We start from the raw sequence: 9,888 nt of genomic DNA on the forward strand, positions 1-9,888 counted from the left end.
AGCCTCCCCCAGTCCCGTTCCTTGAAGAAGACATGATACAAGCTTATGTCTCAGGACATCATCTCAGTGCTATTGCTCAAGGCTGTCACCAGGTCTCAGCTCTTATAAAGTACTCCCTCCTCGGCTCCTTGAAGACCCTGAACATCAGTAGAACCAGTCTCACATAGGGCACAGATTATCATCTGTTTACCCCACTATCCATCCCTCTTTCTTTTTTAGTAACAGAACCCTGATTTTCAGGTGGGATCATTGCCCTTTAGAATAAGACTACATTTTCCAGACTCCTTTGCAGCTAGTTTTCTGACTCATAAGATATAAGAGACAGTTTAGTGAGGGGCTTCTACAGCAAAGGCAGCCCCAGCCCCCTTTGTTTTCTTCCCCTTACTCTTTTTCCTCCTTTCCCCCTTGCTCAGTCCTGCTTTCTAGGAATGGGGTGACCTTCACTAAGGATGACAGTCACAACCTACAATAATGGGGCAGAAATATAAAAGAAGCCTGAATCTTGATAATCTGGACCTTGTACTGCCTACCTCTAGGTTTAAGCCATTGCTATTTTAGCTTTCCTGTTATATGTAGCCTGGCCTAAATCCTAATTAACCAATTTCTTTGCCCTAAGGTACAGAAGTTAGTGGAAGGAGAGATGATTAAATCCTACTGATTTTTCTTAAGACCCAAGTAGAGAAATGAGTCTGTTATTGGCTCAACTACCTTAACTTGAGAGAGATACATTTATAAATTAGAACATTTTCTTACTGGGTCAGGTTGACTGGCCCAAAATTAACCTTGGACTCATGAAACATTGGCATCCAAAACATACAACATATTCTCTTTAAGCCATGTGTTGGCATGGCCTTGACGTTCTGTTTTCGTGTAGAAAGAAAACGTGTTCTACTGAGGAAACTCCTCCGCACGCAGGCAGGCTCCTGTACGTTTTTGTTGGAGGTGGTGTTCACTTCAAGCTCCAAACTGAACTTGAAATAACAGCCTCTTTTGAAGGGAATCAGCTACATTTCAGTAATGTTCAAGCAGTCAGTTGACTTCTGGCTCAACACCTTCTAAGCTTCCAACCCCTGTTTCTCCTAGGAAGGGGATTCCTTAGGAAGGGGATTCTTTAGTAAACCTCTTACAATCCTGCACTCCACAAGACATTGCAAGAGGGATCACTTGTCCCTGAGCAGTGGTTCTCACGTGTGAGAGGGCCTCACTGTCACCAGGAGGGCTGTTACACTCCAACCCCGCAATTTCTGATTCAGAAGTTCTGGGTTGGGTCCCAAATATTTGAAGCTTTAATAAACTCTCCAGTGATGCTGATGCTGTTGGTCCTGGGAACCACGTTTTGAGAACCATTGCCCTGGAGGAAGGTCAGATTCTTCAGGCTACTTCTTTCAGGCCTTGGGGGAATTTCTTGCTCTGAGTTCAGAGGTAGCTGCCCTGAAATTCTGCCCGCCAGGACCTCCTGCTGCTTCCCTGCCCCAGGTCGCCCCTCGGGCCATCCAGGGAAGCTCCCTCTCACTGGCCCACTGAGCCAGCCGCCTCCTCTGGGGTCTGCCTTGCAACGTGGGTGATTGGGACTGAAGAGGGGGAGAGGGTGGAATTAGAGACCTTATTTTTCTTTAAAGTCTAAATATGTTAAAACCATATATATGTTCTTTCCATGACAAAATAATTTTTAAAAATGTTAAGGAATGCAGCCTATTTTGGAAGTGTTAATAATTATCATTTGTTAAACAGTTACTACATACCAGGCACTGTAATAAATGCCTACTTAATTGTTGTCACAATATTTCACATCTAAAACAGGCTTAGAGCCTTACCAGGCGGTGGCGCAATGGATAGAGCATCGGACTGGGATGTGGAGGACCCAGGTTTGAGACCCTAAGGTCTCCAGCTTGAGCGCGGGCTCATCTGGTTTGAGCAAGGCTCACCAGCTTGAGCCCAAGGTCACTGGCTCAAGCAAGGGGTCACTGGGTCTGCTGTAGCCCCCCGGTCAAGGCACATATGAGAAAACAATCAATGAACAACTAAGGAGCCGCAATGAAGAATTGATGTTTTTCCTCTCTCTCCCTTCCTGTCTGTCTGTCCCTACCTGTCCCTGTCTCACTCTCTCTGTCTCTGCCACAAAAAAAATAAAAATAAAATAAAATAGACTTAGAGAGATTATTTCCCAGTAAGACAACTAGTCAATGACAGAGCAGGGACTCAATCCAGGTCTATTCAGTCCCCAAACCTGACCCTTTAATGCTTAGGTGACACTGTGGTTTCAAAACGCTGCTAATTTTCTAATGCCAGTAGGACGTGTATTCTCAGTGAGGGTGATAGGGATATGGCCCTAAAGGGAGGAAAAATCGATTCCTGGGGCAGGGAGAGTAAGCAAAACTTTACTCTTTACATATAAAGCACAGATGTACATATGGTACATAACGGATATGCTGTATATCAGTAGTATATATTAAATTTTATGGGAGGAGAGGAAATTGGAAAAAAACATCTAAGAAGTCTCCGTACAGGGACAATAATGAAAATAAGGTTGAGAAACCCTGTGCTAAGGCGTTTGTGCAAAGAGCCTTTTCACTGAGAAAATCTGTGCTATCTTACCCAACTTCCAAAGTTCTCCCGTGGAGCAGAGGACAAACACAACATCTGACATGTATGGCTTCAGGCTTCTAGTCATTATGCCATATGGTCCTCCCAAGAACCCCCTGATGAAATTGTTAGGGAAGATATTTACTATCCACTTCTAACAAATGAAGGCACTGAACATTGGAGATAACCATCCACCTACATTTAGTACCAAACGAAACTACCCTTCAAGAATAAAGTGATATAAAGAAATTTGTAGACAAAGCAGAGTGGAACTTGCTTGAAACATCAAACTTCTTGCCAGGAAGAACCCCCATATTTTGCAAACATTTTTCCCCACTCCATCAAATACAGCAACACTCCGTGAAACCCGCTCTGGACAACTCTGGGCTAAACCTTGTTTGAGGTTGGTGGCTCTGACTGAGGACACAACCAAAAGCATGAGACATGACCTCAGTCCTTTTGAGTGGTTGTCTAAACTATTCTGAAAGGTTGAAACGGAGGCCTCAAGCTGTTTGAATCATGGCAGTCTCAGCTACCTGAAGAACTTCACAGTTCCACTCCTTGGCACCATGCATAACAAATATGTGTTCCGACACACATGGGCGGAGATCCTCTCCCATCCTCTACCTGCACAAACAGCATGCCCACCTTCACCGGCTCGTGCCTCCTGCCATCCTACCCCTAAAATAACCATTGTTGGTTTCCACACCTCATGTGGTCTCATTATTCATTACTTCCCCCACCGTCTTCTTCCTCTCCTGATTGGTGTTGGATTTTTGAACAGAGATGAGACTAAAATGAGATTTCCTAGGAGTCTCCTGGTTCTTTGCGGGAGGGCCCATGGACAAAAGTGCCTGGAACAAGTCATTTCCTTTCTCTCTCTGGGCCTCAGTTTCCCCACTTGGCTAATGAAGAGGTGGGTGACAAACTTCTGAGCTTCTCCTAGTCTCTGATTGTGCACCTGTAAAATGAAAGGATAGGAGAAGATGATTCCTAACTTTTCCTTCAGCTTCGACTTTCTCTGACCCCAGGGACCACCTCACTTCCCTCTCTCAGAGAAGGCAGTGGTAACAACCAATAAATCCAGTGAAGGGAATGTGGCTCTTCAATCTATCATTATTTAAAATTGTCTGCCGTTTTGACATTTTAAAATTTTTTTTTTTTTTTTTTTTTTTTTTTTTTTCATTTTTCTGAAGCTGGAAACAGGGAGAGACAGTCAGACAGACTCCCGCATGCGCCCGACCGGGATCCACCCGGCACGCCCACCAGGGGCGGTGCTCTGCCCCCCAGGGGGCGATGCTCTGCCCATCCTGGGCATCGCCATATTGCGACCAGAGCCACTCTAGCGCCTGAGGCAGAGGCCACAGAGCCATGCCCAGCGCCCGGGCCATCTCTGCTCCAATGGAGCCTTGGCTGCAGGAGGGGAAGAGAGAGACAGAGAGGAAAGCGCGGCGGAGGGGTGGAGAAGCAAATGGGCGCTTCTCCTGTGTGCCCTGGCCGGGAATCGAAAAAAAATTTTTTTTTTTTTTAAAATATTTAATGTTGACATTGGTTATTCATGAGTGGGAAGATTATAGTTAATTTTGAGTTTATTTTCTCCACTCTTCACCCATTGGCTTTTCCAAAAATTTGCAATAAAACAGGAGGACACTTTCATAATTGAGACAAAAGCTAATACTTGGGCATCTGTGAGTATAAAAATATAAATTGCACATAGGCAAAAAGGCTGAACGTCACCCCTCTGGCTTGGAAGGAGCTCAGTACAGTGGGATCCCCCGGCCCCTGAGGCAGCACGGACCAGATGACCCTCCTCCCTGCAAAAGAATGTCAGGGCCAGGAGATGTTTGAAGTGCGGGGTGGCCAGCCAGGCATTCTCTTTGCTGCAGATGGCAGGGCAGTGTGGCCACAGGACCCCCAGCTGCCTGTCAGGCTGCAGGCTCTTCTGCAGCAGGTTTTGTCTACAGTGAGGGCAGGAGAACCCCATGTCCTCTTCACCCCAACAAAGATGGTGCATGGGCAGCAGACGCCGCGCTGCAATGTGGTGATGCAGGCTGGGCAGAGTACTGGGACCAAGAATGAACACAAAGCTTCAGCCAAAAGGGCCTCTTTTTTCCCTCTGCATGCAGCCCTCAGGCCACCCCCTTCATACTCAGAGTCACTCACGCCACCCAGCCTCCAGGCTCTATCTCAGGCCCTCAGAGCCCACACAAAGTACCAGAAGTTGGCCGTGCAGTGAAAGTAAGGAGCTTTCAGAAGACACAGCAATGACCCCTCCAGGGTGACCAAGTGGGTGTAGCTGCTGACATCACCTGCCTCTCTATGCTCAGTAGTGAACTTCCAAGCAAATGCTCCTGTTCAGACTTCTCAGTTCCTTTCCACTGGCATCTATCACACTAGCCCTGCCACTAGAAACTCAACTAAGACACTGACTTTAGCGTGCGCTGCTGCCCGCAGGCAGGGCAGGGGTTGCAGGAGGAGGGAGAAGGGGGCTGCCCAGGGTCTGGCACCTCCATTTTAAAAAATAATAAGAAGCTGGAGCCACAAGCCCTTGAGACTATAGCTCAGGGGAGGGAGGTCCCTTCTCCTCCCTCACAGAAGAGAACTTCCTGCTTCCTGTCTTCAAGTTGGTCTCGTCTCCTCTAAGAGACCTAGAGAAGTATTTTTCCTGGAGGAGCCAGGATTTGAGCCTAGGAAACCTGACTCCTGAAACCAAGCCTTTAATGAGTATGTCAAACTGCCTTCCACATAAACATCTTTAAAGTCCTGTTTCTTAAAGGACCTACTTCCTTCCTCTTGGTTCCCAGGTACCTAGTGGGTTCAATAAAGGCATCTCCCCAGGAGCTGAAATGTTCTCTAACCCCAGCCTCAGGCTGAGCTTTGGTCGCCCTGCTTCTTCTCTCCTCTTCCTGAGGATGAAACTAGGAGAACATCCCACCCTCTTCTTGTGAGTGTGTTGTGTTTATCCACTGCCATGCCCTGTGGCTGTCCTGACCCTCTGGCTGGCCACCAGAAACACTGAAGCCACACTCTTGGCCAAATTTTATCTTGGGCCATTGCCATTCAGTGAATTTTTTTTGTTAGAGACATACAGACAGACAGGGACAGACAGGAAGGGAGAGAGATGAGAAGCATCAACTCATAGTTGAGACACCTTAGTTGTTCATTGATTGTTTTCTCATTTGTGCCTTGACAAGGTGGCTCCAGCCAAGCCAACGACCTTGGACTCAAGCCAATGACCATGGCTTAAGCCAGCAATCCTACACTCAAGCTGGTGAGCCCGTGCTCAAGCCAGGAACCTCAGGGTTTTGAACCTGAGTTTTAATGTCCTAGGCCAATGCTCTATATCCTACCCATTGCATTCATTGGTCAGGCTCAATGAATTCTTCTGAATTTCTGGTCTATGCCAGGCATTGTTCTAGTTCTGGGAAATACAATAGTAAGACTAAATCATTCCTAACCTTAAAGGATGTATGTCCCACCATCAAAATAACACCCTCAAATGCCATGTTATTTCACCTCCAGGGAAGCAACTGACTTGGCTTTGGCCATTATTGTAAATTTTTTTTGGCCTGAAATGTTCCTAGATCAATGTTTTTGTGGCCACCATAGGTAACAGAACCCCTGAGGGGACATGGTAACAGGTAATGAGGGCTCTGCGGAGGGGGCTGGGTATCTCCATGGGGTGTCTCCATTGATGGCTTCCTGAACCTTGAAGTGCCTTGAGGTTAGGCCCAGGCTTCTGCACGTGGCTCTTGAGGCTGCGTACTGCACAACTCCACATACAGAAGCATGTGTGGCACACCCAGCCAGGATTCTGGCTCACGTGGGTCACTCTGCGGGAGCGGGGACTCGTCCAGCCTCAGCAGGGGCCCCATGAAGACCTATCCCTCGGGACTGGGTTCCAGGCTGGATGCTGGGACACAGAGGTGCCCAGGTGTCCGTGATGAGAGCAGGATTTGAAGGAAGAGGGGCACCACAGAGGGCTTCTGGACCAAGGATGGGAGGAACAAGAACTCGGGTCCAGTCAGGGGGAAAGAGGTGGGGCCAAGGGAGCCAGGAGCTCCCCTCCGCTGTGCCTGGGGCTGGTGGAGTTGTAGAAAGGATAATCCCTAGGACCTCTCAAGTAACCCTCCCTGGGCCTCTGGCACAGACTCCCAGTCTGCTCCTAACTCCAGGAAGCCAAGTGCAGGGGGCATCCTGCTCTAGCCGCCCCCCATGGCTCCTCCAAAGTGGAAAACAAACTCCACAGAGTAAGGAGCTGCCTGTCCCCTCCCCCTCTTTGTGCAGCTGGAAGATGGCGTCGCCTCCGCAGGGCCCTGCCTCCCTCCCCGGCGCCCCCTACGGCCACCGCAGGGTGGTTATTCTCCCTACAGAAAAAGAACACCGTTGCCACCCACAGCAAATTAAAATTAAGTGCAAAGCCATTCCTGGGTCAGTTAAACACAGCGGCCCCAGCTATCCCGGGCTCTTAGCACAGCGGCCTTTCTCCGCGCTCCATTCTGCGCCTGTGAATTGCTCTCTGAAGAGGCCACACCGGGATCTGAGTGTTTGTGTTTCTAAAGTGCACCCAGGGAGGCACGGAACATCTCCGTAAGATCAACCTGTGAATAAAAACAAACGTAAACTTCAACTCCTCTGCTCTAGTTCACACGGGATAATTACTTACCTGCTTCTCAAACTTGAGTGTGCCCGGGTTTCCCTGGGGGTCCTGTTAAAATTCAGATTCTGACTCAGTAGCCATAGGGCAAGACCTGCGATTTGGCATCTCTGTTACCTCTGGACCAGGACTCCTCAAACACCCAGGACAAATCCGGGCCTCAGCCCTGAGTGCAGTGAGCTGGGGCTGGCACTCACGTGTGTAATGGACCTGTAAGAGAAACTAAGGCGAGTACACAGCAGAGGATCGTACCCACAAAGCCTGAGGGTGGAGGGTGCTGATTTATAGCATTTGCCAATCTCCATGGGGTAAATACCACCACTGTGGTCATTTCAAAGTGCCAGTGTGATGTCACCAAACATGGCATTGGGAAGATACAGTATAGTATAATATATATAACTAGATGGATAGAACAGGTCTTTGAATTTGAATAAAATCATTTTGTTCAACATCATTTGATTATAATATTGATGAGATGCTGTAGGAACTTAACTCTTTTGATATTACAGGGTTCCGTGGGCTATGACAGTCTCAACATACAACCTCACAATGTTTTGAGTTTAGAGACGCTCACTCCCATAAAAACTTCAAAAAACTGAGACATGAGGCTTATGCCATGGGCTATGTGAGCGAACCAGTTTGGCTGCGCACAGCAGAATCTGCAGTAAGGCAGCGTATGAGTGAGGGGGTGTTGGCATCCCCAGTCCGTTACCTACGCTATTTTGGACTGTTAAAAATGCAAGTGTTCCGTTTGTGTTAGGCTAGGGTGTGTTTAGACTTATACCAAAATTTGGGTTACATCATTGTCGTAGTGTAGCATCCACCGGGTACAAGAACAAATGTCGGAGACTTTCAGGAGTTAAGATGTTACTTTATTGGCCAGTTTAACCTGCGCAGGGGTGAACTCCCGAGATGTCCGGAGACACCGTGCCCACAAGGAGCTGCAAATGGGAGCCGCGCCTGGAGCTTACAGCCAAGCCCTTATATATCCTAAGTGAGCAAGCATAGACAGAAGCAGATGTGGCAGTTTAGCTATTGGCTAGGGAGGTCACACGCAGCATAGCAACAGGGGCCGGCATAGCAACAGGGGCCGGTTTTAGCTTAGTGGCGAATTTCAAACCTAAACTTCTGATAAGGGTCTCTGACCTTCTTTGTTTCCAGCCTCACAGGAGCCATATCAGCACTTACTGTTCCTGCAATAGTTACACTCTTTGGCAGCTCCAGTACTCCCTGAATCTAACATTCCCCCATCTCTTTTGGGCATAAATCAAACCCTTGATTCTTCATCAGTGGGGAGAATGGTATAAGGCTGGGGCTCATGAGAATTTTCTACTTTAGCTGTAACTATAAGCTAATTGGGTCTTATACACTGGCTAGTGATTAGCCTACTACGCCTCTCACAATGGTCAGCGATGAGCTCAGGGGGAGAGGGGTATTTATAGGCGAAACCTACAAGGTTACAATGTTTTCAGCACATTTGTACAATATCTTTGCAAAAGTACATAAGCACACACTGTTTTAAGATAATAAACTGTTGATACTTTCCTGCAATATGGGCAGGGCTGATACACAAGGAACGTGTCCTGCCTTGTATTTTTCTTCTCTGCACTAACTTCTTACAACTTGCACAAACCTTCTGCAACTTACATAAACCTTCAACTTTTATGCACTTTCTTATCCAGAAATAACTGGCCTTTATAATAACTTGCTTTTCCCTTTTCTTTTTAAAAGTACCTCTACACTTCATACTTTCTATTATCAAAACTATACAATTCCTTTCTAGTCAAAACTCTTGATTTAAAAATCTTTAACCTTTAGTAACAATTAAGTTGACTTTCTTTTTATCCTAGTTTCCCTTTTCCTAAAGCCTGATTAAAAGAGTCCTTAGTTAGTTCCTCTAGGCATTAGCCATGCGTGGACCAGTTAACTTCTGGTTTGTGGCTGAAGCAGGGCATGCTGTCCTTCTCAGGGTCAGCTTACAAGGGTTGGCGGGGTCAGTCTTCGCTGTCCACAAAGGTGTCTCTGCTGGGACTACAAGCTTCAGCTGGCTGCGGTGGACCCAGGCGGGTATGCCTTCTACCTTGGCAGTAGTGGGAGTGGTCAGGATCATGGTGTGTGGACCCGTCTACGTGGGAGTCAGTCCTTGGGTGGTGTACTTCTAGAAGTGCCTCTTGGACAGTCTTTGAACAGTTTGCTGAGTAACCTGTAAAACCTTCTTATGTCCTACTTTCTACAGCATAGACGTATCCCTTGATGGGGCCGGGAAGCCTGGCAGGCTTTCAGTTCAATGACCTTTCTTTCTACTCTGAAGCAGGGCCTGCAAGGACTTGAGGAAATTATGATTAGAAATCTCTAGTTCCCCTCTGGTCAATCGAGGTACAAGGGGCACAGGTTGACCAAATAAGATTTCATAAGGGGTCTATTTATTGAGATAGGGGGTACATCTGGTTCTAAAAAGGGCAAAAGGGAGGAGCTCAACCTAGTTTTTGCCGGTCTCCCCTCTCAGCTTAATTATAGTTTCCTTCAGAATCCTGTTCATTCTTTCTACCTGTGCTGAACTTTGGGGCCTATAAATGCAATGCAATTTCTAATTAATACCTAACTTCGTGGCTAATTCTTGAGATATCCTGGATATGAATGCAGGTCTA

This window comes from Saccopteryx bilineata, chromosome 3 (genome assembly GCF_036850765.1).
Source record: "Saccopteryx bilineata isolate mSacBil1 chromosome 3, mSacBil1_pri_phased_curated, whole genome shotgun sequence".
NCBI lineage: Eukaryota > Metazoa > Chordata > Mammalia > Chiroptera > Emballonuridae > Saccopteryx > Saccopteryx bilineata.